We start from the raw sequence: 26,083 nt of genomic DNA, 5'->3' as shown, positions 1-26,083 counted from the left end.
CGAAGAGAAAAAACTGTTGCTCTATGGAGCTCAGCCACATCCTCAGGTGTGAGTCACTCGCCTTCATCCAAGACAGGTTGGCCTGGTATGACTGCAATAGAGCCATGGTATGCAGACATACACCAGCACAACCTGCCACCATATATGCCCTGCCCACCATCACCGATGTATCTCTACATGGCATGGTGGGCGGCACCAGGTTTTCGCCAAATTGGGAGAAAGATAACTGGCCAAAGCCTCCTCCACCTGCATCATCCTTCCATAGCCATTCTCTCCTGCCCCCATTATATTGCTGTAATCCAACATCATTGGATTAGAGACGCGGGAGGAGTGTGGTTTCTTCCAGGATTTATGTCATACTGCTACAAACTTTGACCGCTTTCTACTGATGGGCGATTTTAATATCCATGTCTGCTGTTTGTCAAACTCCTTGTCACAGGAGTTTGTTAACATGTTAGATGCTTATTATGAAAATTAGCACAGTGGATCAAAAACTCCACTCATTCTCAGGGCCACACGTTGAACCTCGCTCTTTCTTATGAGCTTGATGTTACGGACATAGTGCTCTCTGATTTTCCACTTTCTGATCATAAGCCTATTTTATTTTCACTATCCCTTCCGGAGCTCTGTCAAACCACTGTTGCTCCTGTTACATTGTCACGATTCTATTCTATACAGTTTAGCACAAATTTTTAACTTTGTTTTACTGAACTATGCTCGCACCTGCACTTGGATAATCCTTTTGATGACCAGGATGCTGATGATCAAACTCTGCCTGGCTAAAGGTAGCAAATGTGACTGCTCCTTTTAAACCTCATAAGTGCAAACCTAAATCTGCCAGATGGCAAAACTCAGTCACTTGTGATCGAAGACAAATTTTCAGAAAGGCTGAACGCAAATGGAAACGGGACAGGCTACATGCCTCATTCCTTTTGTTGAAAGACTCTCTAACTTCTTATCAAAACGCTGCTAAGTCTGCAAAAGCTGCCTATCTTTCAAATTTAATTGAATCTAATCATTCTCATTCTAACCCAAAGACCCTGTTTTATGTCATCCAATTTGTTGTGAATCCATCCATTAATACATGTTCTGTTGCTTCTGATGCTCTATGTGAGGATTTCCAAAAATTCTTCATTGATAAAATCAGCAATTTAAGACTTAGTGTCTGCTCTAACCATCCCTCCTAGCTTGTCGCCTGCTTCTGTTTTCGGGGAGGTTTTTGAACCTTTAACCTCCAGACACTGAAGGATGTGATTGTCAAGATCAAACCCGCACTTTGTCCATATGATATCATTCACCCAAAATTTTTAAAACAAATCATTCATTCAATTGGGCCAGGAATGGTCTCTTTTATTAACAAGTGTCTCAAAACGGGTTCTGTTCCTGCTAGTTTTAAAGTGGCCACAGTCACCCCTCTTCTTAAGAAGCCCTCACTAAATCCATCAGTTCTAAAACACTTCCGGCCTATCTCTGTCCTGCCTTTCTTGTCTAAGTTACTGGAGAAAATTGTGCAGGACCAACTACAACACTTTATGTTACAGAACCCAGTCATCACATTTCCTTTGGCCCAGATAAACAGCTTAGATGTGGCCCAGATTAGATTGTGTTTTCCGGCCCACTTCTTCTTTACCACAGCTCAGCCAAAGCAGTGCCATAACTCCACCAAACGTGAGCCAAACAATACAATTATATGGAATTTTAGTATGGAGTTTTGTTAAAATCGAATGGCCCTTATGTGGCCCACATGCAACTTTGAGCATTACAGTATTGTTCAAAATAATAGCAGTACAATGTGCCTAACCAGAATAATCAAGGTTTTTCGTATATTTTTTTATTGCTACGTGGCAAACAAGTTACCAGTAGGTTCAGTAGATTCTCAGAAAACAAATGAGACCCAGCATTCATGATTTGCACGCTCTTAAGGCTGTGCAATTGGGCAATTAGTTGAATTAGTTGAAAGGGGTGTGTTCAAAAAAATAGCAGTGTGGCATTCAATCACTGAGGTCATCAATTTTGTGAAGAAACAGGTGTGAATCAGGTGGCCCCTATTTAAGGATGAAGCCAACACTTGTTGAACATGCATTTAAAAGCTGAGAAAAATGGGTCGTTCAAGACATTGTTCAGAAGAACAGCGTACTTTGATTAAAAAGTTGATTAGAGAGGGGAAAACCTATAAAGAGGTGCAAAAAATGATAGGCTGTTCAGCTAAAATGATCTCCAATGCCTTAAAATGGAGCGCAAAACCAGAGAGACGTGGAAGAAAACGGAAGACAACCATCAAAATGGATAGAAGAATAACCAGAATGGCAAAGGCTCAGCCAATGATCACCTCCAGGATGATCAAAGACAGTCTGGAGTTACCTGTAAGTACTGTGACAGTTAGAAGACGTCTGTGTGAAGCTAATTTATTTTCAAGAATCCCCCGCAAAGTCCCTCTGTTAAAAAAAAGGCATGTGCAGAAGAGGTTACAATTTGCCAAAGAACACATCAACTGGCCTAAAGAGAAATGGAGGAACATTTTGTGGACTGATGAGAGTAAAATTGTTCTTTTTGGGTCCAAGGGCCACAGGCCGTTTGTGAGACAACCCCCAAACTCTGAATTCAAGCCACAGTACACAGTGAAGACAGTGAAGCATGGAGGTGCAAGCATCATGATATGGGCATGTTTCTCCTACTATGGTGTTGGGCCTATTTATCGCATACCAGGGATCATGGATCAGTTTGCATATGTTAAAATACTTGAAGAGGTCATGTTGCCCTATGCTGAAGAGGACATGCCCTTGAAATGGTTGTTTCAACAAGACAATGACCCAAAACACACTAGTAAACGGGCAAAGTCTTGGTTCCAAACCAACAAAATTAATGTTATGGAGTGGCCAGCCCAATCTCCAGACCTTAATCCAATTGAGAACTTGTGGGGTGATATCAAAAATGCTGTTTCTGAAGCAAAACCAAGAAATGTGAATGAATTGTGGAATGTTGTTAAAGAATCATGGAGTGGAATAACAGCTGAGAGGTGCCACAAGTTGGTTGACTCCATGCCACACAGATGTCAAGCAGTTTTAAAAAACTGTGGTCATACAACTAAATATTAGTTTAGTGATTCACAGGATTGCTAAATCCCAGAAAAAAAAATGTTTGTACAAAATAGTTTTGAGTTTGCACAGTCAAAGGTAGACACTGCTATTTTTTTGAACACACCCCTTTCAACTAATTGCCCAATTGCACAGCCTTAAGAGCATGCATATCATGAATGCTGGGTCTTGTTTGTTTTCTGACAATCTACTGAACCTACTGGTAACTTATTTGCCACGTAGCAATAAAAAATATACTAAAAACCTTGATTATTCTGGTTAGTCACATTGTACTGCTATTATTTTGAACAATACTGTATATAAAAGTCTCATTAACTCCATGGTAAATAAAACACTCAACAACAAAAATGTATTCAATAATTTACTTTTGACAAATGTTTACAGTTATTCAGAAACCATTTATATTAGTATAAATAACATTAAAAGAGTCTAGACTTAATTTTACAAATTAAATTTCAAGAGTGTATTATGCTAAACTAGCAATGAGAGTTAAAGTAGAAGGGAGGGGGGAATCACAGTAACTTGCTAACTTTTAAGTAACTTCACAAGAGAAAAAAAGCCTCTAATTGTAACAAACCGCTCTGAGACACAAGGTAGGAGATCCAAATGCAGTATTTATTAAGAGGGTAATCCACAATCATAGTCAAAAGCAGGCAAAATGTCATACACAACCAAACAATCCAAAAAGGCAAACAAGACAGGATAGAGAGTCAAACAGGTAATCCGGGAAAACAAGAGACATGAACCCGGGGAAAATGCTGAGGAAATGCAGTGTACACAAAACAAGACTTCGCAGTGAATGACAGAGATATCCCGGCTAATATAGGGTGAGGAAAACAGGATAATGAGACACAGGTGTAAAAAGTGAGTGCTAATGAGTCCACGCAAAGGATAATGGGTAATGTAGTTTATGATAGAGTGACAGTCCGGATTGGAGTGCCCTCTGGTGGTGAGCATGGGCACTCACACTGGTGAATTGTGACAATAATCAGTTTTGGAAGTGTGTTGCTGGGACTTGCGTTTTTTCAACCAACTGCACCTGCAATAAAAAGTTACATTTAAATAATGTTAACAGCAATAAAACCTGGATGCTATGTCTGCATTATTATGAATAAAATAAATGTTAAACTAAAAGGATAGTCAACCAAAAATATAATTCTGTCATCATTTATTTTGTCACTTGTTTTAAAATCAATGCAATTTATCATTACCCAGGTTAAGATTTGAATGTATTAATTAATTTATTAGTTTTTTTGTGCCAAAAAAACAAAAACAAAAACTAACGCAATCGCTTTAAGCTCATAGATGTGAACAAAAAGATGTCGTTCCCCTCAAAAGATCTCATGGCCACAACACACTCGCGTTCCCAAAAGTTACTATAAGTTGCGGCCGCAACAAACCTAAAACCGGGTGCACACTGTCAGATTTATTATAGTCCTTCACAATTGTTCCTTGTCAGGCTGTACAAACATAATCAGTGCTGTAAGCCATGTCACACTGTAAGATCAAAATTGTCATATTTTGTGTGACGAAAGACGAGTGTAAAGACCTCAACTCTTCCCTGTGCAAGACCGACGAGTTTAAAGACCTCAACTCTTCCCTGTGCAAGACCGACAAGTGTAAAGACCTCAACTCTTCCCTGTGCAAGACCGACGAGTGTAAAGACCTCAACTCTTCCCTGTGCAACTCCTCCCGAACAAGGACCCTGGCAAGGCACTTGATTATCATCTTCCTTTTCATTATTTGTGTTCGGTTCTTTTCTAATTCCGATCTGGCCTTTTCTCTGATCTGTATTCACCATGTGCTTTCAAATCTCAACTATTACTACTAGCACTCGTAAATCACGCTCTGTACGCACGAGATGCCGCAATCCTAATAATTTGCGCTATATCCTAACATCCTCTGCTACTTTACTCTCTATTCCAATTGGTCTCTGGAATTGCCAGTCTGCTGTAAACAAAGCAGACTTTATTTAATCTATTGTGACTCATTCTCAGCTCAGCCTCATGGCCCTAACTGAGACCTGGATCAAACCAGAGGACACTGCCACTCCTGCAGCCCTCTCAACCAATTTAACTTTTTCACACACTCCTCGCCCTATTGGGAGGGGTGGGGGTACTGGTTTGCTTATCTCAAATGATTGGAAATTTGATCCCTTACCATCTTTACCGGCCAGATAATTTGAATCGCACTCAATCACTATTACTCACCCTGTTAAAATCCATGTGGTAGTGGTCTATCGTCCTCCAGGTCACCTCGGTAACTTTGTGGAGGAGTTGGATGTGTTACTTTCTAGCTTCCCTGAGGATAGTACTCCACTGATTCTGCTTGGTGACTTCAACATCCATCTTGTTAAACACCTAGCCACAGACTTCAGCACTCTACTGACTTCATTTGACCTTAAGTTAGTATCTACTATGGCTACTCACAGATCAGGTAACCAATTAGACCTCTTTTACACACGCAACTGCTCCACGGACAACACTTTAGTTACTCCATTACACACCTCAGACCACTTTCTCATCACTCTTAACCTCATATTGACTCCTGATACAACACGTACTCCTACACAGATTACCTTTCGGCGTAATCTACGCTCACTCTCTCCCTCTTGCCTATCCACTATGGTTTTATCTTCACTCCCTCCACCTGCTCAGTTCTCAGCACTGGATGCTAACAGTGCTACTGACACTCTTTGCTCCACTCTAACATCCTCCTTAGACAGTTTTTGCCCCCTTTCATCCAGACCAGCCCGCCCCACCCCATCTGCCCCCTGGCTGTCTGATGTTCTCCGTGAACATTGCTCTGGCGGCAGAGGGGAAATGGCGTAAATCTAAAAACTATACTGACCTTACCTTGTATCAGTCTCTTCTTTCTTCTTTCTCTACAAATGTCTCCACTGCTAAAACAACATACTACCACAACAAAATCAACAAATGCTCTGACTCTCGCAAACTCTTTAAAACATTCTCCTCTCTCCTTTGTCCTCCTCCTCCTCCCCCTCCAGCAACCAGTTCTCCTCACCACAAACTGACACGCACATCTCAACAACTAACACGCTTCCATCCTTCTCTCCACTCTCTGAGGCAGATATTTCTAAACTCATCCTTTACAATCACCCTGCTACCTGTCCACTTGATCCTATACCCACTCACCTCCTTCAGGCCATTTCTTCTTCAATCACTCCTGCACTCACTCACATTGTCAACACTTCTCTTCACACGGGAACCTTTCCCACAGCATTTAAGCAGGCTCAGGTAACCCGACTGCTTAAGAAACCCTCTCTGAATCCAGCACGTTTAGAAAACTACCGACCGGTATCCCTTCTGCCTTTCATTGCAAAGACCCTTGAGCGAGTTGTGTTCAATCAACTCTCTATGTTTCTTGAACAGGACAACCTCCTAGACAACAACCAATCCGGCTTCAAAAGCGGCCATTCGACTGAGACTGCCTTGCTCTCGGTAACTGAGGCACTGAGACTGGCAAAAGCAGCTTCCAAATTCTCAGTGCTCATTCTGCTGGATCTGTCTGCTGCTTTTGACACAGTTAACCACCAGATCCTCCTGTCAACACTTAAGAAGACAGGGTTCTCAGGAACTGCTCTCCAGTGTTCTTACCTCTCTGGTAGGTCCTACAGGGTGTCATGGAGAGGTGAAGTGTCTAAGTCACATCATCTAGCTACTGGGGTGCCCCAGGGCTCAGTGCTTGGACCACTTCTCTTCACCATCTACATGTCATCATTAGGTTCTGTCAATCAGAAACACGGCTTCTCCTATCACTGCTATGCTGATGACACTCAAGTCTACTTCTCTTTTCAACCAGATGATCTTACAGTGAGTGTTCGTATCGCTGCCTGTCTGACAGACATTTCTGACTGGATGAAGGAGCATCACCTTCAACTCAATCTTGCAAAGACAGAATTACTTGTTTTCTCAACCAACCCAGAACTTCATCAACATTTCTCCATTCAGCTTGGTTCATCGACCATAACTCCATCCAGGACAGCCAGGAACCTTGGAGTTGTGATTGATGACCAGTTAAACTTCACTGACCACATTACTGCAACAGCCCGGTCCTGCAGATTTGCTTCATACAACATTAGAAAGATTAGACCCTTCCTATCAGAACAGGCTGCACAACTCCTGGTTCAAGCTTTTGTTCTCTCCAGACTGGACTACTGTAATGCTCTTCTGGCTGGGCTTCCAGCATGCACTATCAAACCCTTGCAGCTGATCTAGAATGCAGCGGCGAGAGTGGTCTTTAATGAGCCGAAGAGAGCGCATGTCACGCCTCTCTTCATCAGACTGCACTGGTTGCCAATGGCTGCTCGCATCAAATTCAAGGCACTAGTTCTCGCCTACAAAAAAACCACTGGCTCTGCACCAATATACCTAAACTTACTTGTTCAGACTTACACACCCTCCAGAAGCTTGCATTCTGCAAACGAGTGGAGCCTTGTGGTTCCATCCCAAAGAGGCATGAAATCGCTCTCACGGACATTATCCTGGACCGTTCCCAACTGGTCCCAGCTGGCATTCGACTGACATTAAACGTTTAAATGTAGTTGAAATAATGTCAGTTTATGAAAAAACATTGTTTCAACTTCAAAACAACGTTGGACACCAAATAGTTGAATTGGTGTTGTTAACTCACTAAGAATTCAACATAGAAATATCAACAAGTTTTGAGTTGTACGTCAAATCAACATTATTTTTACAACCATGACTTTTAAAAATTTTGTTGAAATATATCAGTAGAAAAATAACGTTGGAACAACGTCCAAACAATGCTGATCAATTAACTGTTGAAAAAGAGTTGATACATGAATAATGATACAACGTTGAAATATCAACTCTGAATTAAACGTTTGTTGAGCACTTTCTACATCTTATGGCTTACTTTGACAGCAAGTCCGATTGATCATTTTGGTTAGTCATTCCATACAAGAACAATATATGCAGTGGTGGCTGGTGAAAATATTATATGTGGGGCTGTTTGTGTGGGGGTCTGGGGATATACATTTCCCCCATACAATTTTACATTTTGTAGATGTGATTTCCTGCATTCTGGTGCATTTTAATTTTTATATATTAAGTTGTATATATTAAGTTAATTTTTATATTAAGTGGTCTCTTAATTTTTCTTCCAGAGCTATATATATATATATATATATATATATATATATATATATATATATATATATATATATATATATATATATATATCCTACACAGCTCTGGAAAAAAATTAACAGACCGCTTAAAATTAAAAAAATAACACACAAACATACACACACACACACACACACACACACACACACACACACACACACACACACTTTTGAAGTCACATTTTATAACTAGAAAATTCCTAAATAAATGTTGAGTGTGCCTGACTCTGGTCCATATACGTATTGTGTTAATTAATAATGTGTTTATATGGGCAGACTAACGTAGTTTAACTGCGAACCGGAGTTTGCTAGCTAACCGTCAAACGCCGTGCTTATCTGTGTGTGTGTAGACGTATGGGCAGACTAGTTTAACCGCAAACCGCCGTTAAGTGTAACGTTACGGGCAGACTAGTTTAACCGCGAACTGCCGTTAGTCCGTCGTTCCACCGGCGTGTATGTGTGTACGCTCCATGAAGCTAACGTTATACATATTAGATCAGTTTGAATGTTTTTGTCTTGTACTACCGTTACCCAATCAGGGAGAGGCATAAGAATATCTATACATCTTTAGCACGTCACATTCTTCTTTCTTCTTTTTTCCAGACTCCTTTTCCAGTCTTCTTTAATGTTAAGTTGTCCCCATACCTAACCCAACCATATATTTGAATCTGAAAGTAACTAACCCTTAACTTTTTTTTTGTTACATTTTTGTAAAATTTAAATACAGGTTTATGTGGAAGACTTTTTATATATAAAATGTATATAATAATTTCTGATCAAATCATTGCATTTATGTTTGAATGATTCGTTTTTGACTTGAAACAGTTGCATATTAAACTTAAATTTAGCTTATCCTTCCTATTTTGTTGGTTTTGGGGGGCGTGTTAGAGTGGGATTCTGTAGGTGGTCCTCAGAAAAAAATTGGAAGATAAAGTGGTCCTTGGGCTGAAAAAGTTTGAGAAACACTGTGTTAAATTGATAGTAAAGGAGATTTATATTATTTGAAAATGTTTTTATTTTGAATAAATGCAGTTCTTTTAAACCTTTTATTCATCAAATATATTAAGCAGCAGAACTGTTTCCAACACTCATAATAAATCAGAATATTAGAATGATTGCTGAAGGATCATGTGACGGTGAAGGAATGATACTGAAAATTCAGCTTTTCACAGAAATAAATTGTAATTTAACATATAATAAATTGAAAACCAAATATTTAAATTGTAATAAGATCACAATATTACTTTTTTTTTTACTGTATTTTTGATCAAATAAATGCAGGCTTGATGAGCAGAAGAAACTTCTTTCAAAAACATTACACATAGTAATGTGTCCAAACTTTTATATATATATATATATATATATATATATATATATATATATATATATATATATATATATATATATATATATATATATATATATATATATATAAAATACTCCATTCTGGGCTCTAGACTAACTTCTCTACCTGCAGCAAGGGTTACTACCAACTGCCTTTTGTTGCTCGCTCAAGCACATGATTATCAATGACTTTGCATGTTGATCAATACTAATTGATATACTTTGATCATTGGCAATGCCACAAAAGTTGATATTTGCTAAATATTTTAATTTGAGAGAGTAGTGTTTGCTAATACTGATCTGTTTTTTTGTTTTTCTCATCAGATGCGGTCTTGAGCTTAAAGCCAATGAAAGTAGACGAATACATGGCCAAAGACTTGAAATATGCACCTGAGAGGACTGGTGGCGGTAGCAGAAAGAAGTAACAAGAAAGGAAGACTTAACCAGCTGTGTTTAATGTTGCCCAATGTTTGGGCCGTTTTTTTTTAAGGTTAAAAAAAGCTAGTTCACCCAAAAATGAAAATTCTGTCATTTACTCCTCACCCTAATGTCGTTCCAGACCCGTAAGACCTCCATTCATCTTCAGAACACAGTTTAAGATATTTTATATTTACTCCGAGCTTTCTGTCCCTCCATTGAAAATGTATGTACGGTATACTGTCCATGTCCAGAAGGACCAGAAAGATAATAACATCATCAAAGTAGTCCATATGTGACATTAGTGGGTTGGATAGAATTTCGTGAAGCAATGAAAATACATTTTGGTCCAAAAATAACAACAACATAAAAAGTGACAGTATACCGTACATACATTTTCAATGAAGGGACAGAAAGCTATTGGACTAAATATAAAATACCTTAAACTGTGTTCCGAAGATGAACGAAGGTCTTACGGGTGTGGAGCGACAAGGCGAGTCATTTAAAGGGTTAGTTCACCCAAAAATGAAATTGATGTCATTAACTCCTCACCCTAATGTTGTTCCACACCCGTAAGACCTACGTTCATCTTCACACACAGTTTAAGATATTTTATATTTTAGTCCCAGAGCATAATGCAGTATGCACACTTTACTGTCCATGTCTAGAAAGGTAATAAAAACATCATCAGAGTAGTCCATATGTGACATCAGTGGGTTAATTAGAGTCTCTTGAAGAGTCAAAAATACATTTGGGTCCAAAAATAAAAAAAAAGTATGATTTTATTCAGCATTGTTTTCTCTTCTGTGTTTGTTTTCAAACCTCAAATAAAGATTCAAACAGCCATGATTCATTGATTCGGATCGCCACAATGCTCTGGGACTAAAATATAAAATATCTTAAACTGTGTTCTGAAGAGGAATGGAGGTCTTACGGGTCTGGAATGACATTGGGGTGAGTCATTAATGACCTCAATTTCACTTTTGGGTGAACTAACCCTTTAATGACAGAATTTTTGGGTAAAGTAAAAGTTTGACATGTGTACAATTGATGTGAAAGGTTGGCACAATTGCAGCTATGTAATAAAGCATGTTTCCTACGTCAGTGAAATGTCTTTATTAATCTTCTTCCTGGTCTTCCTTTGACCAATTGGCTTCTTCCAAGCTGACTGTGCGTGTTTGCAAACTTAGTGTTTATGTATCCATTTCAAGGTGTTTGGTGTTGCTGTTGAACACATCAATACTTCAGTGAAAACAGTTTAACAAAAACAATGTTGAAAAGCAGGACTTTACAGTGATGTTGAAATTTCAAAGTTGATTGGATTTGCAAAATCTAAACTTAAATCAATGTTGGCAAATTCACCTATGTTGAGAAACATGACGTCGGAATGACGTTGCCATTTCAACGTTGATTAGATTTGCAAAATCTAAACTAAAATCAATATTGTTTCTATGTTGGCAAATTCACCTATGTTGAGAAACATGATGTCGGAATGACGTTGCCATTTCAACGTTGATTAGATTTGCAAAATCTAAACTAAAATCAATATTGTTTCAATGTTGGCAAATTCACCTATGTTGAGAAACGTGACATTGGAAAGACGTTGCCATTTCAACGTTGATTAGATTTGCAAAATCTAAACCAAAATCAATATTGTTTCAATGTTGGCAAATTCACCTATGTTGAGAAACATGACGTCGGAATGACGTTGCCATTTCAACGTTGATTAGATTTGCAAAATCTAAACTAAAATCAATATTGTTTCAATATTGGCAAATTCACCTATGTTGAGAAACATGACATTGGAAAGACGTTGCCATTTCAACGTTGATTAGATTTGCAAAATCTAAACAAAATTCAACGGTTATCCAACACTGGCACCTGACGTTGATTCAACAGTGGCTCAATGTTAAAATGCCAGCTGGGGTGGAATGACCTAACGATCTCAATTCGTGCTGCCGAGTCTGTAGCCATTTAAAAAAAAAAAAACATCTTAAGACACAACTTTTCCAACTGCACCTGACCAATACAGAATAGCACTTACTGATCACCACAGCAACGACCAAAAATTGCACACTCCTGGATCATATCTACGTCTACTATCCGGATTTGTGCCTTCAGGCGGGTGTGTTATATAGTTATCATAGCTATCATAATCCGGTGTACTGTATTTTGCATACGTGTGTTTTTGTTGTAGATGGCTATTGCTGCGCGTTTAGCTAGAATGCCATACAAAACCAACCCATTGGGCCACTGAATCTGCTTAACGACAACAGTTGGGGCAACAGCCTTAGTCCTAATGGGTTGTTATCATGGCTATCAAAATCCAGTGTTCGGTATTTTGCGTACGTCAGTTTTTGTTGTATGTGGCTATTGTAGATGGCTATTAAAAAAAAAAATGTGTACTGTGCTAATTAATTGAGACTTCTTACAGCTCTTACAGATTGTTGGCCTTGTTTGTTTCGTTGCTTCTATTGCGTTCCCCTTTTTTGTAAGTCGCTTTGGATAAAAGCGTCTGCTAAATGATTAAATGTAAAATGTAAATGTAAACGATAGTCGAGGCGTGTTAAAAAACGGACGCACGCAAGAGAACTAGTCCGGAGTTTTAAATCATCAATCAATGACTCGTTCGGTGACTAATGGTATCTATGAGGTCTTCCAGTCTGGTTTTAGATCTGCTCACAGCACTGAGTCCGCCCTTCTGAGAGTATTAAATGATATTAATCTCTCCACTGACTCCGTGGTTCTTGTTCTTTTAGATCTCTCGGCAGCATTTGATACCATTGACAATCATACTCTTTTATCAAGACTAGAGTCTTGTGTGGGTCTAAAAGCTTCAGTTCTGACATGGTTTCAGTCATACCTGTCTGTGAGGAAGTCATACGTATCCTCATTTGGACCGGAGCGCTGCTGCATATGATGCCCGTTTCACACATACTCCGTTTGCCGTGCGTATGCGGTGCATATTTTTCCCGTGCCCATGTTAACGGATTATAGCTTTCACACTGCATGCGGACGCGGTCCGGTGAACCGTTCCTGGAGTGGTACGTACAGATCAGAGTAGCCCTACATATCGGCGATCGTTTCCGCACCGAGTCTAGCCTATATATATTTTTTGATGTGCTGGATGCACTAAATTTAAAGTGACATTGTGCACTGTTCGCATTAAAATAAACATATATTGACGCGGAAATCTAGTTATTTCACCACGCATATGATGTGAATATAATTTATAATTCTACTTTGTTTCAAAGTCATCATGAGGCTTTTTGCCTCGGTATAGCAAGGAAAACAACAACATACCTGGCATTTAGCTAAATAAGAAGACATAATGATTAGCACTCCTCCTTCCTCCTTTCTTTTTGGAGGTGGAAAAACAAAGTTCCTTATAACGTGCTGGATTTCTTGAAAAAAATAATAATAAAGATTTACGAAATAAAAGACAAGATTTAAATGTTTTGCCACTTGCGTTGCGTGAGCAACCTAATATTTAAATCTAAAGGCTATATAAATATAAAGGAATTGGATTAACGGAATTGAATAAAACGTTTATATTCTAATAGTGCTTTTAAACGTGTCATCTATGAAAGGGTGTATACAAAAAAAATGCAATGATGACAAGCCATGTTCAATAGCCTAACAACTTTTAAATTTTAAATAAAAAATAAATCTGTGTTTGTGATAGCCTATAGCTACAGCCGCGGATCAGTTGCGCGCTGCAAACGCGGCAAATATCAAAGCACAATAGCGTGCGGGGCTCCTGCATCGGCAACTTTAGTTTGGTCTGAACTCCCTATGCACCCTCCCGCCCACACACACCGATACACACACTAATGGTGAAACGAAGATTGGTGAGTGTTGTGAATCGTGATAGTCAAATTGTATTTTGTTTTTAATTACCTGCTTACCTTTAGCTATGTTTTCTTGAGGTGAAGGAAAGGGGATATTTTGGATTGCTATGGAAATCTATAATCTAGCTATAGTGAACAAGCAAAATACAAGATTTTGCAAATGCAAGTTACAAATACCCTGGGGCTAAGAACCCCCCCCCCCCCCCAAATTCAAATTTCAATTCCAATTCAAAGAAACAATTCTACAGCTTTAAATTCTCTTCTTCTTTAATGCTTAAAGGAGGTAAAATCATGGCGACAAGTAAAGACAAGACGGAGGTCATTTTATTTGTCCCAAATGAAAACTCTATAAGCGCTGAGTCTATCGCCTTTTAAATCCCCAGGAGTGCGGAACCCAGGTGTTCTAGTTGATCCGCATTTAAAATTTGACTTGATTAAAATCGGACAAATTTAGTCCGTAATCAGTTCAAGTTTCTACCAGGTTCGTCTACTCTCAAAAATCAAAGGCTTTCTTACACCGAAAACTCTGGAAATGGCTGTACACACTTTTATCACATCTAGGCTTGACTACTGCAAATCTTTATATTGTGGCATAGCAAGCTCTCAAATTGTTCGTTTATAGTTAATCCAAAATGCTGCGGCTAGACTTATTCATAAGTGTAACAAATATGACCATATTTCACCGGTTCTTAAATCTTTACACTGGCTGCCGGTTCGACAGATAATTGATTTAAAAATTGTAATGTTTGTTTTTAAATCCCTGCATAATTTAGCTCCTAGCTATCTCTCTCGTCTTGTAACCCATACATTCCGCCCAGAAACTTAAGGTCGATTGACCAGGCTCTGCTTGTAGTCCCTCGTGTTAGACACAAGTGCAGAGGGGAGCGCGCATTTGCAGTGGCAGGGCCGCGGTGGCTTAGTCTGCTATTGTTCTGCCAATGCTGCTTTTCTAATTATTATTATTTTTTTGTCACGAGTCACAAACTCAATAAGCTCCTCATAAGCGGGCACGTGAGGTGACGAGTGAGCCTCAACGTAACCCACATCGATGCTGATGCAGACAGCATGCAGACAGCTCAAACATCGAACCCTCTCCTCGTGCAGAAGAAGCTGTTGGGCCTTGACCCCTCCTGGACATCCCTGTGCCCCCCCTTCAGACCGAGGGAAATGGACTTGATAATATTGTGTAATTTTCTCACATAAACCACTGCCTGCTGCTGCTTCTGCTACTGATTGCTTTTAGAGGAAAAAGCTGCCCTAAACTGCTGGTCTTGGATCGTTTTTCTTCATAATAATAGCATATTATTAACAAAAAAGTGTTATATTAAAATATCTAGTGCATATCTGGATTTGTGTGAACTATTTACCTGACTACCTACCACTGAGACACTTACCTGTTTGATTCTGTCCGTTCGTCTTCAGTCTACTCCAGAGATCCAGCTATCTGCTATCCCCATCTGAAACAGATATTCACCACTATCATCAAAATTACTTATCCACTTACTCAGTTACTCATGTAACGAATTAGCTCTTAAGGGAAATATTAATAATTATTCATAACTCATTATGATTAATTATGAATATTTGAATAATTTAATAGATTAGCTTTATGTAGTTACATTAACATTGCAATCAATTAATCAGTTCGTTTGTGAACATTTAGTATTGATTATTACTTAATTCTAAGAAAAATATATTTTTCATGGCTACAGAAAAATATTCTTCCTTTGTATTTACATAAGCGCTTAGAGCGCAGACCCAGATCGATCATTTAAGGGACAATTTGTTTGCAGGCAGGGAGTCAGAACCAAACATATATTGTGCACAAAATTTAATATCTATAAATCACGAACGAGACATAAAACACATACATACACAAAACATACATAGCAAGAGTTGAAGTGAAAGTGGTTAGAAGAACCAGGTCAGTACAGATGGATGAAGTCTAAAGAGTCTAAAACCTTGAGAGAAACCATCGGTGACTACAAGCCCCTTTGTCTGAACAAAGGGGTTTACAGTTTCACTCACTACACAGCAATTTGTTTTGCTTACGATACTTGCATATGGCTTGAGCCGTAGAAGACCGTCCAGGTGGAAATTGCAGGAGAAAGTTCGATGGTTTGGTCTGATGGGTTTTTCCACGCATGATTCCTTCCGTGGTGAGTGAAGGAACGATGGTGAACTTGCAGAGTCTCTGATGGTCGAAGAAGAAGAAGGTCGACATGAAGTGTTGGGGTCTGTTGGCATAATAGCGGTGTGTGGGCCTCGGGTTTCTGGTCCCACACAGCACATGGATCTGTGTATGGAGGCCCTCCCTGCTTGGGGGGCCTGCATTGGTGGCCTGTCTCAAGGGCCAGCCACAATGACGTGTTGGTTCAGCCAGAGAGAGAAGAGAGAGAGGGAGGGCATCCGAGCACTCCTCTTTTTAAGGTCTGGGAGTAGTCATGCCCTCCTGGGGTAGACTTGACCAATGAGATTGTTGGGATTTCCAAGCGGGAAATTCCTCTGAAGATTTTATGGCTCTTTGTTTCAAGCTTGAATCAGTGGGTCTCTGCCCATTCATACTCTAATTAATGCAACAAACAAACACTGCATTCTCTGAATAAGTGACATACATGGAAGTGTAAATCGTGAAGTGAGCATTAATTTGATAAGAGACATGACATATATGAGGTTACCTGAACTAGTAAGTTGTTAAGACAAAGACAAAAACATTTTACAAGACAGTTATGTGTTTACATACAATGTCCTGGGGTGCATGTTCATTTATAGATGGTTTGTCTATAATTTTAGGCAAAAGCGTGTGTTTTCCAAGCTTTGTGTCTTTAACTCTGGACTTTTCCTGTGGCCAAATTCTTTTGGGCCGTAAAACGTCTTATCAGATGGTTTCCAGGGTAACAGAGAATCTTTCTCTGTTGTGTTGGGGGAAGGTCTGTTACTAAGCACAAAGTATTCAAAACATATTTGTTAAATGTAACTGGCGATTGTGTGTTTGATTCGCCTGAGTCGCTACACTCATCAGCTGTTAATGTCACTTGTTTTCTGCATACCTGCAATAAACCTCTTGTTTTGGATATTACCTGTGTGTTGAATTCTTCTGTTCTGACAATTTAATATTCATTTTCTTTTTAACTGAAACTCAAAATTGTAACAAATTAGACATTTAAAACATGTGAACCATCCCACTGTAGCAATTACAGCATCAAGTCAACACAACAAAGCATCCCAGAGACCCCTTCTCTAAACCCTGAACTGATCATAAAACTGATCAAGGATGCCCAAATGGCGCAGAGACAACATCTCTCCCCCTTTACCTGTGTTATCTAAAAACCAGAACATGGACAAGGTAAGTCACGTGATGTGTTTCCTCTTTGTTCTACAAGCGTAACAGCGGGTATTACCTCATGAAGAAGGGACTCGTTTATTACCGACAGACATAAATTTAAAACGTTATTTAGACACATTGTCGCTAAAAGTTTTTCAAAGGCCCAAAATCAACCCAGACATTAGACAGACACTACTTTTTCCACCTCCTTCCTCGACCCGCACATTCCAAAGGCTCTTTGAACATCACTCAAAGACCTCATACCAATGCAGACACGAGGAATTAACTTAAACCTCAGATTCAATAATATGAATTAATCCACCCAACGGCGCCTTAAACATTTACTAAGGTATTATGTATATTTTCATGTAACTTGTGAAATTTCTCTGTATGCTAGACATGTATCACATATGAATCTTTACTATCTTCTATTCCCATCATGGGAATCCGGTTGTTAGGTCTGACGTCACGCGGCAGCGCTTCCGGGTCCAAACGCTAATACGACAAGAAAAACTATATACACTAATATACACACACAATGTGGTGTAATACAAAAAAGCTATAATCATAACCTTTTTCTCCATACCAAAATTCCAGATGACCAGACTGTGATTCATCTTTTATAAATCATAAAAACATTAATGTCTGTAACGCTGTGACCACAGAGACTGTTGTGTAGACTAAGTATTTAAAATGTTTAACTTTTTTAAAAGTTTGATGTTTAATATGAAACAATAACACTCATAAATGGGTCAATGGCATTCTCAAGTGAACCGAGTTGAGGCTTGGACCCAGAAACGGCGTTCCTTATGTCACGACTTAACAAGCGGATAGCAAAGTGTTTGATGTCTATGTGATGGGATAAATGATTCTCATCATTTTGATGCAAGGTAAATTTGTGTAAAATCTACTGTGATTACAATAGGAAAGTTGGTTTCTTAAAAGTGTTTCATTGGAAATTACAATAATGCTATGCACGAACAGGAGAATTGGGTGGGACACCTGCCCACAACAATATCTCATTGGCTGAAGATGCCCCCAAGGAGGGACCTTGGGACCCGTTTAAAACTCCTGGGCAAACAAGATATATTTGCTTTTTGGTTTGCTTCGTGCAGTCGTGCTTACTGACTGCCGTGGTTTTGCGGTGACTTCTGTTTTTATCGTGCGGGCCTTTCCTGCCTGCACGCTGTGTCCTCTGAGCTACCCAGAGCTCTTCACCACACTTCAAAACTCTGTTTGAACCTCGCCGAAGAAAACTTCCTGGAATCTGCGCAACCGCGCCTCAGAGACTCTCATTGCATAGCAACCAGCTAACACCATCCAGGATCCGGTTTTTAGCCTGCAAAACCAACTATCTGTCCCTCTGAACACAACAACAGACTACCAGCCGAGCAACTCCGTCCTAAGAGGAACCCATGCTCGTAAGAGCATTCAAACGCAAGTACATGACTCCTCATTCTGGCTGAACTGGTAAAAATTGTATCTAAGTGAACAAACTAAGGTTGACCGGCCCCACTTTATTTTAGGTGTCCTTAAGTACTATGTACTTACATCAAAAATAAGTACAATGTACTTACTGTGTTTAAATTGTATTTCAAAGCACTTTTGCTGATATTGAGATGGATACGGGTAGAGTAAGGGACAGGTGTTTTGATAAGGGTCCGTTTAAGGGTAGGGTTAGTTGTAAGGGAAGTGCCAACTGTGCAATTACAAATGCAACTACAGAAATAAATGACAGACGTAATTACATGCAGGTCTCTTTCAAATGTAAGTACAGTGTAAAAACATGTATGTACACAATAAGTGCATTGTATCAAATTATTAATTACAATGTTAGTACTTAGTAGTTAAGGCCACCTAATATAAAGTGGGTCCGGTTGACCTGTTAATATATTGATTCTCAAGTTGTAGCTAAGAAATCATGTCTGAACGATACATTGGGACTTCACTCCTTTCCATTAACAAACATCCCTTTCCCAGTAACTGTATAAATGTGTGTTTTCGTTAGTTTGTGGGTCTAGAATAGTTCAATAAACTTTGGTTTACCTTTTTCATCTATACAAGTGTCTTTGGCAGTGGTGTAGTCTACGAGTAGTCTAAAAGCTTGAGGATACGTAACAATATCGTTTTGTGACCGAACTTTCTTTCATAAATTTTGACCAATCACCGCAACTTTTCTGCACTTTGATCAATTATTCGCTGCGTCCTGATTTTTACACGAGCACATCTCTACAGTCTGAGCCTGATGCACGGAAGCTCACTCGCTCATATCTGAGGTAAGTCATTAACACCATTACCGCTTACATTACAGGTTTTATTGAACTAAATACATTGCAATCAGCCAAAACGAATACGCAGTTTACTTTTCTAAACAAAAGCGCTCCAAGTCAGTGTTAGGCAGTTCAATGGGGGGCGGGGACGCGCATCTCTTAAAGGGGCCGGGCTATATTCCTCCTCCAGGTATGGTGTGGTTCTGGTGCGCTCCCAGGTCCGCATGACAGCTTTCACATTACCAACTGTTCAAAAGAACTGTGCCCTGTTCTGAACTAAACTGCCAGTGTAAAAACTCCGAAACTCAGAAGACAACCATCTTCAAGATAAAGTAAAGCTCCCATGTATAACGGATTGGCACCTCAAAATAATACATGTGTGTGTGTGTGTGTGTGTGTGTGTGTGTGTGTGTGTGTGTGTGTGTGTGTGTGTGTGTGTGTGTGTGTGTGTGTGATGGGTAGGGGTATTTGTGTGTCTGTGTGTGATGGGAAGGTTTAGGGGTAGGGGCATTGTGTGTGTTTGTTTGTGTGTGTGTAATGGGTAGGTTTAGGGGTAGGGGCATTGTGTGTGTTTGTTTGTGTGTATGTAATGGGTAGGTATAGGGGTATTGTGTGTGTTTGTTTGTGTGTGTGAGATGTGGCCCGTCTCAGGGTCTCTTACGACGGCGCTTGCCACCTGGCTAGGCAGCGGGCTGGACGTCCTTCAGGCCTTCAGGCCGCCGGGGCAGGATGTGCCGAATGGCCTCCGCCTGCTTCTGGGTGGCCGAGAACTGCTGGGCAAAGCTCTCGACTGCGTCGCCGAACAACCCCACTCTGTGTGTGAGTCACCTTGTTTCTTGTTTTTTTCATAATTTAACCCTTTCCTATCATAGGCTATCACAAATATCTAACACTTTATTGTGAAAAATAAGTAAAAAACATATATCTTTAATTAAATACTGGTCTTCTGAACTTACAAAATTTTGAGCTGCAAAAGTGGCAAAAGGTTGCAAAGTTCAAGGGGGCCGGATATTTTCGCAAGGCACTGTATATATATATATATATATATATATATATATATATATATATAAAATGTAAATCCCGACAAGTTATGGTAACTCAAACCATTTGAGGAAATCGATTGCTTCAAACAATTAAGTTTTAAAACATTATACATTATACATAGAGATTCAGTTACATTAACTTATATTTAAAACCATTATACATTATACATATAGATTCAGTTACATTAACTTATATTTTAATGTCGTTTTTGTCAATCCTTAGAGTAAACTGAACTAAAAGATTTTAAGTATTTTTTTTTAATTCAGTTTGAATTCAGGTAACAAATCTATCTCTTAACAACTACATGGTTACTTAAATGGATTTAGGAAACAGATTGCGGCATACTGTTTAAAGGGGTCATATAATGGTACACGCACTTACAAGCATATTTTATGGAAATGTGTGTTGGCACTGCCTGTACACAACCATCCTATCCACAACTTTCCTGCAAATCTTAGTGGGCGTCGCCATGACACGCAATACTTCCGGTTGACGGTATCTCAGTTCCGGTTTAGCATACATAACAGTCATGCTGCGTTCACACCAGACGCGAGTGACTCGAAAAAATAGTGCTATTCACGTGAAGTTGGACGCGTAAACATCATTCACTTCATTCACTACACAACAGACGCAAATTTGCGTCATGGGAGGGGCTTCTGCCAGGCAGCGGCAGTCATCAGAAGGACTAGCAGAGTTAAGGCTGCTCTCACCGGGGTTAATAAGCCCTGAGGGCCTGGGTCTAACACATCAGAACCCTTGCTTCCATAAACCATGCAACATAAACGGACCCGTTTGACATGTTGCCTAGCACCCTACGCACTCCATTCAATGCCCAACGAGATTCAAATAAACTCAAGAATTGTGATGTTGAAGTAATTTTTGTATTTTAATATTTGTAATTAAAATGTTGTTCATGTCAGACATTGTCAGTAGACTTTTATTTTAATCAACATGAAAATAGATGCATGAACTTTTTTCTCAATGAAATTATTGAGTTTATATATTAGTTTAACCTATTTAAAATACTGCAGTAAAACTGTATAATTTTTAGCAAGGGGTATGTTTATTGTTTTCAATAATTGACAGATTTAATGTGTAGCCAGACCGCTCTAAAAGCCTAAGGTTACTATCCAAATAGAGACCTGCACTCTTACGGGACCCCGCGTCGCGGGATAATATTTGATGGGTGAATGCGGATGCGGGTGAACAAAATAAATAACTAGAAACAAATAAACCTTTATTAATAATAAAATAAAATCGCTTTACAGGCGCATGGATGGAAGGTAACTCTCGCGTGGTTCATAGGAACAGCCAAGCCTACCACACAGTGGCAAAATGTCTGCGCCGCATAACTCAGGTGAACCGCTTAGTGCTACAGATATTAGTAAGTGCTTGTAAGATAGTCAGATCCATGCGACCATCTGGGACATGTGATAATTTTGCCTGAAGCGTTGTTGTAAAAGTCTACTCCTGAGTACTGATAATACAACCAAGCGTTTAGCTGAGAACAGTATAGACTAACGTAAACCGGAAGTTTGTTACCGGCTTTGGTCTACATTGCCATAGCGATCATGGGAAAGGTCAGAGTTTGGAAGTTGTGGATAATGGTAAAAATCCATCCAGTGTTTTTTTTAAAAAATCTCCTTATATGTTTTTCCCTGTCTCAAATCGAGCGGTTTGACGTCACACGGTCGGACACCCCTCCCACGACTGTTGATTGACACCAGCCCTAAAAGCGAGCTCAAGCTGTCATCATCACAGTACGCCATTACGCTGGAGCAGAATGGCTTCTAAGCGATTGTGGTGTTCTGTTCTTGGGTGTAATAATGAACACAGCAGTCATTCTGATGTTCCTAAATCCCAACCACTGAAAACAAGTGGCTGAGTTTTGTTTTCATCAATGCTTTTATGTTTGCGCGAACGTGAAGCATTTCTCACCAGACTGCTTTATAACCCGAGGGTCAGTATAAAACAGGTTTTGCTTAGAAGCTGCTCCTGTGTGAAGATCTGTACAAGTTATTTGTCTTCATGCTGCCCCTCCAGAAGTGAGTGTAGTTTGAAACGGTTCACGATGAATGCGGCTAAAGTGGGTAAGTTAGTTTCTATGTATGATGTTCTAAATTTAGTTGATAATCCCACGTTTAAAATGAACTGGTTTTAAAATTAATGTGGATGTGGTAACAATACATTAAGCTTAATTATGTAGATGGTTTATAACGGTGTCTGTTACTGTAAAAAAATCGTGTTGTAACAGTTATTACAATGCATAGATAACATTACGCATCACAGACATACCGACATTAACAGAAAAAAGTTTTTATTGGCATAATCTGTAACAATCTGTCAGTGAACTAATGTACACAATCAGTAAACACATGGCATTCTATCTCACTGCGCTAACGTTCCCTTTCGTTCAGTCACTCCATCCACAGACAGTCCAGCTGGATTGGGATCAGTTCGGGGACACACAGGTAGATCTGTTTGCCTCCCACGACTCGTCCCATTGCAGCCTGTATTACTCCCTAACCGAGGGTACGCTCGGCACGGATGCACTGCCGCACAGCTGGCCGTGGGGCCTGCACAAATATGCGTTCCCCCCAGTGAGCCTTCTTGCACAGGTTCTGTGCAAGGTCAGGGAGGACAAGGAGCAGGTCATTTTGGTCACCCCGTATTGGCACAGCCTGAACTTGTTCCAGAACTGCTACTTCTTGCGAAAGCCCCTCCCTGGCCGATTCCTCTGAGACAGGACCTCCTGCCATTCACTGCCATTATAAAGCTTGGAAGAGCCATGGATTTAATATAATAAATGATTGTATTCGTCTGAAAGAAGAATGTCATATACACCTAGGAAGACTTGAAGGGGGAGTAAATCATGATGAACAATCCCTTTATCCTGTTAAGCTGAATCCCAACTTTTGAAAAAAATCCTAAGAAATGCATACTCAGACAAAAACAAACACAGTTTGTGAATCCTTTGCACTAAAAGCATAATTATGGTCTCATTTGAAAGCAGACACCTGGCAGTTTACTGTAAAGTCAAAATGATAATATTTTTTATAATCAAAAATATTTATAATAAGCTTCAAAGTTTTGTAAAGTTATTAGAAATTTATATGTATTAAATATCTTAATGAAAATAAAATTGAAATTGGCTTGGAGAAATCTAGAAATGCACTACAGCTAAAGCCACAAGTCTGACCATGTTATATTTCAGATCTGAAGATGATAAGCCTAAAACTCTGAATTTTATTAAATGTTTTACAAGATCGTTTCATGTGATTTTATTTTGAGATTTCTCTAAAATATCAACTGATGTTTATTGCCATGTCTTCTGAGCTTTCATTCAGTGTATTGCATCTATTGCTTAGGCCGGAGACACACTGCAAGCGTGGCGTTTCTGCTGCGTGTCAGCCGCTGGGCGGCTGCCTGGCGTTTTCTCTGTCTTTGCACACCAGAAGCGTGTCCGGCGCGGCGCTGCTGCTGCTGGGAAGCCCTATACTTCATGTTAAATATAAATATATTGCCTATTGATACAGCAAAGACAACGTCGGCAGTAGCCTATTGACCATACATATATATTGTTTTCACGGCAAAATAGGCTAAAGAATATTTCGTTCTGTATTGACAGGTTTAATATTTCAAAATCAATAATTATGTTGTTTTTAATTTACAAGTAGGCCTATATCTGCATTTATGTTAATCTAAAGACTTTCAAACATGAAAATGTAATTTATTAATATGTATTCGTGTCAAAATGGCATATAAACATCTTTTCCTATGCTATTTTGCCTAGAAACGCTTCCAACACGCTCGCGTGTCGCGTGAATAATAGGCGTCTCTTCTATTTGAAGGATGCACGCGTTTTCCGCGTGAGCCGCGCGGCTGACGCAGGCAGTATGCAAGCGCTAACTGGTTAACATGGGAGCCGAAATAAAAACGGACACGCCACGCAGCCGAGACGCTCACGGCACGCTTGCAGTGTGTCCCCGGCCTTAGAGGTGCAACTGCCCCATTCAGTTTGTCTCCCCGGGACACATTCACACTTCTGCGGACTGGTTATGGCTCAAATTATTATTCTTTTGTCTGCATTATAATTACTAACGATTCTCTATTCAAACTGTTCTATTCAAACCTCATTTCTAAATCAAACCTTTCACTTTACCTTCCCTGACTCTATCAAATGATTTTCGTCCAAATAAGCATTTCAGTAGTTTTATATTTATAAAATGTTCATAAAAATTATGTATTTGCTCAGTGGCAGGTGCATCTAGGGCAAGCTAGCATGTTAGCTTAGCACACCAGCAAAACAACAATTTATAAGATTAAAATCATGTTTTATTCAAAACTTACTTCATATCACTTTATACTTTATAAGTCGAGTGTTTTATATAACAATCTGTGATCTCATGTACGTTAGCTTCGGGTCAAACAATCTGACAGAAAATACACAATGCTAAAAGCTATGTGGAATAGCATTGCATTATAAATATAATCTATTATGAAACCACCCAACATGTCATATAGAACACAGACCAATATTGCCGCGATTGTGTGTTTATTGTCTTCAAACGCGTCTATCTGCATGCTATAGCGATCTGACGATCTCTGGAAGCTGTTTTGGTCATAGATATCCATAATAAGGACTAGATTTCTTACGGCGGAGTCACCATCGTCATCATACACACTCTATTCAATGTCCAACGAGATTCAAATAAACTCAAGAATTGTGATGTAGAAGTAATATTTGTATTTTAATATTTGTAATTGTAATTGGTGGCCATCTTGTCACAGGCAAGCTTTCTGTTGGGCTCTGTGGAACCTGATGTAAGATGAGTGATCTGTATGAACATAAATACTCTTAATAATCTCGCTGAAATCTTGACGGATTTACAAATGGTTTGGTTTCTTACAAATGTTATTAACATGGCTACAAATCTGGATGCTTTAACACATTGAAAATGCAGCTTTTCGTTTCGATAAACGACTTAATCGTGCAGCTTGTGTATCACGGCTAACTTACGTGCACTTTATCAAGGGGGCTGAGACCACAATCGAGCTGTTCAATTATATAGGTTTTATTGACACCAATAACAATTTTATGACAACCAATCTTTTGTCTAGTTAAAATAAACTTAGTTTGCATGTTTTTTTTTTTGTTTACATTTTATTTAATTATTTTATTATAATAGTGATATTCTTATTTTATATTTATATTTATATTTATATATATATATATATATATATATATATATATATATATATATATATATATATATATATATATATATATATATATATATATATATATATATATATATAGCTAGCACTGGGAAAAAAAAATCAGAGCTGTATATGTGTATAAATATATATCATTTCTCATGTTGCCATTCGGTACACAGTTTTAGTAGCCTATATATTGATTTAACATAAATACCTTGTGTGTATGTATATTCATTGCACCTATCTGTTATGTTCAATGTTACTTACATATTGAAGTCCATGGTTATAATTATTTATAAGTATGTATTGTCATAACTCATAACTACATGACATTTATAACCAACGAA

General features: G+C 39.0%; 1 long non-coding RNA gene across 1 annotated transcript in view; it reads right to left on the bottom strand.

Moving 5' to 3' along the window:
* Positions 1-3,720: 3,720 nt before the first annotated feature.
* The window catches only part of LOC137074038 (uncharacterized), a 43,235-nt gene continuing 20,872 nt past the window's right edge, over positions 3,721-26,083 (bottom strand). The window contains exons 4-5 of the long non-coding RNA XR_010904880.1: positions 15,272-15,334; positions 3,721-4,134 (exon numbers count right to left, since the gene is read on the bottom strand). This is a non-coding gene — a long non-coding RNA (uncharacterized lncRNA). The remainder of the gene's footprint in view (positions 4,135-15,271; positions 15,335-26,083) is intronic.

Source organism: Pseudorasbora parva, chromosome 4 (assembly GCF_024679245.1).
Source record: "Pseudorasbora parva isolate DD20220531a chromosome 4, ASM2467924v1, whole genome shotgun sequence".
In the NCBI taxonomy this organism is placed as follows: domain Eukaryota; kingdom Metazoa; phylum Chordata; class Actinopteri; order Cypriniformes; family Gobionidae; genus Pseudorasbora; species Pseudorasbora parva.
The sequence above is the reverse complement of the archived record's forward strand: the minus strand, read 5'-3'. Positions and strand labels throughout refer to the sequence as shown.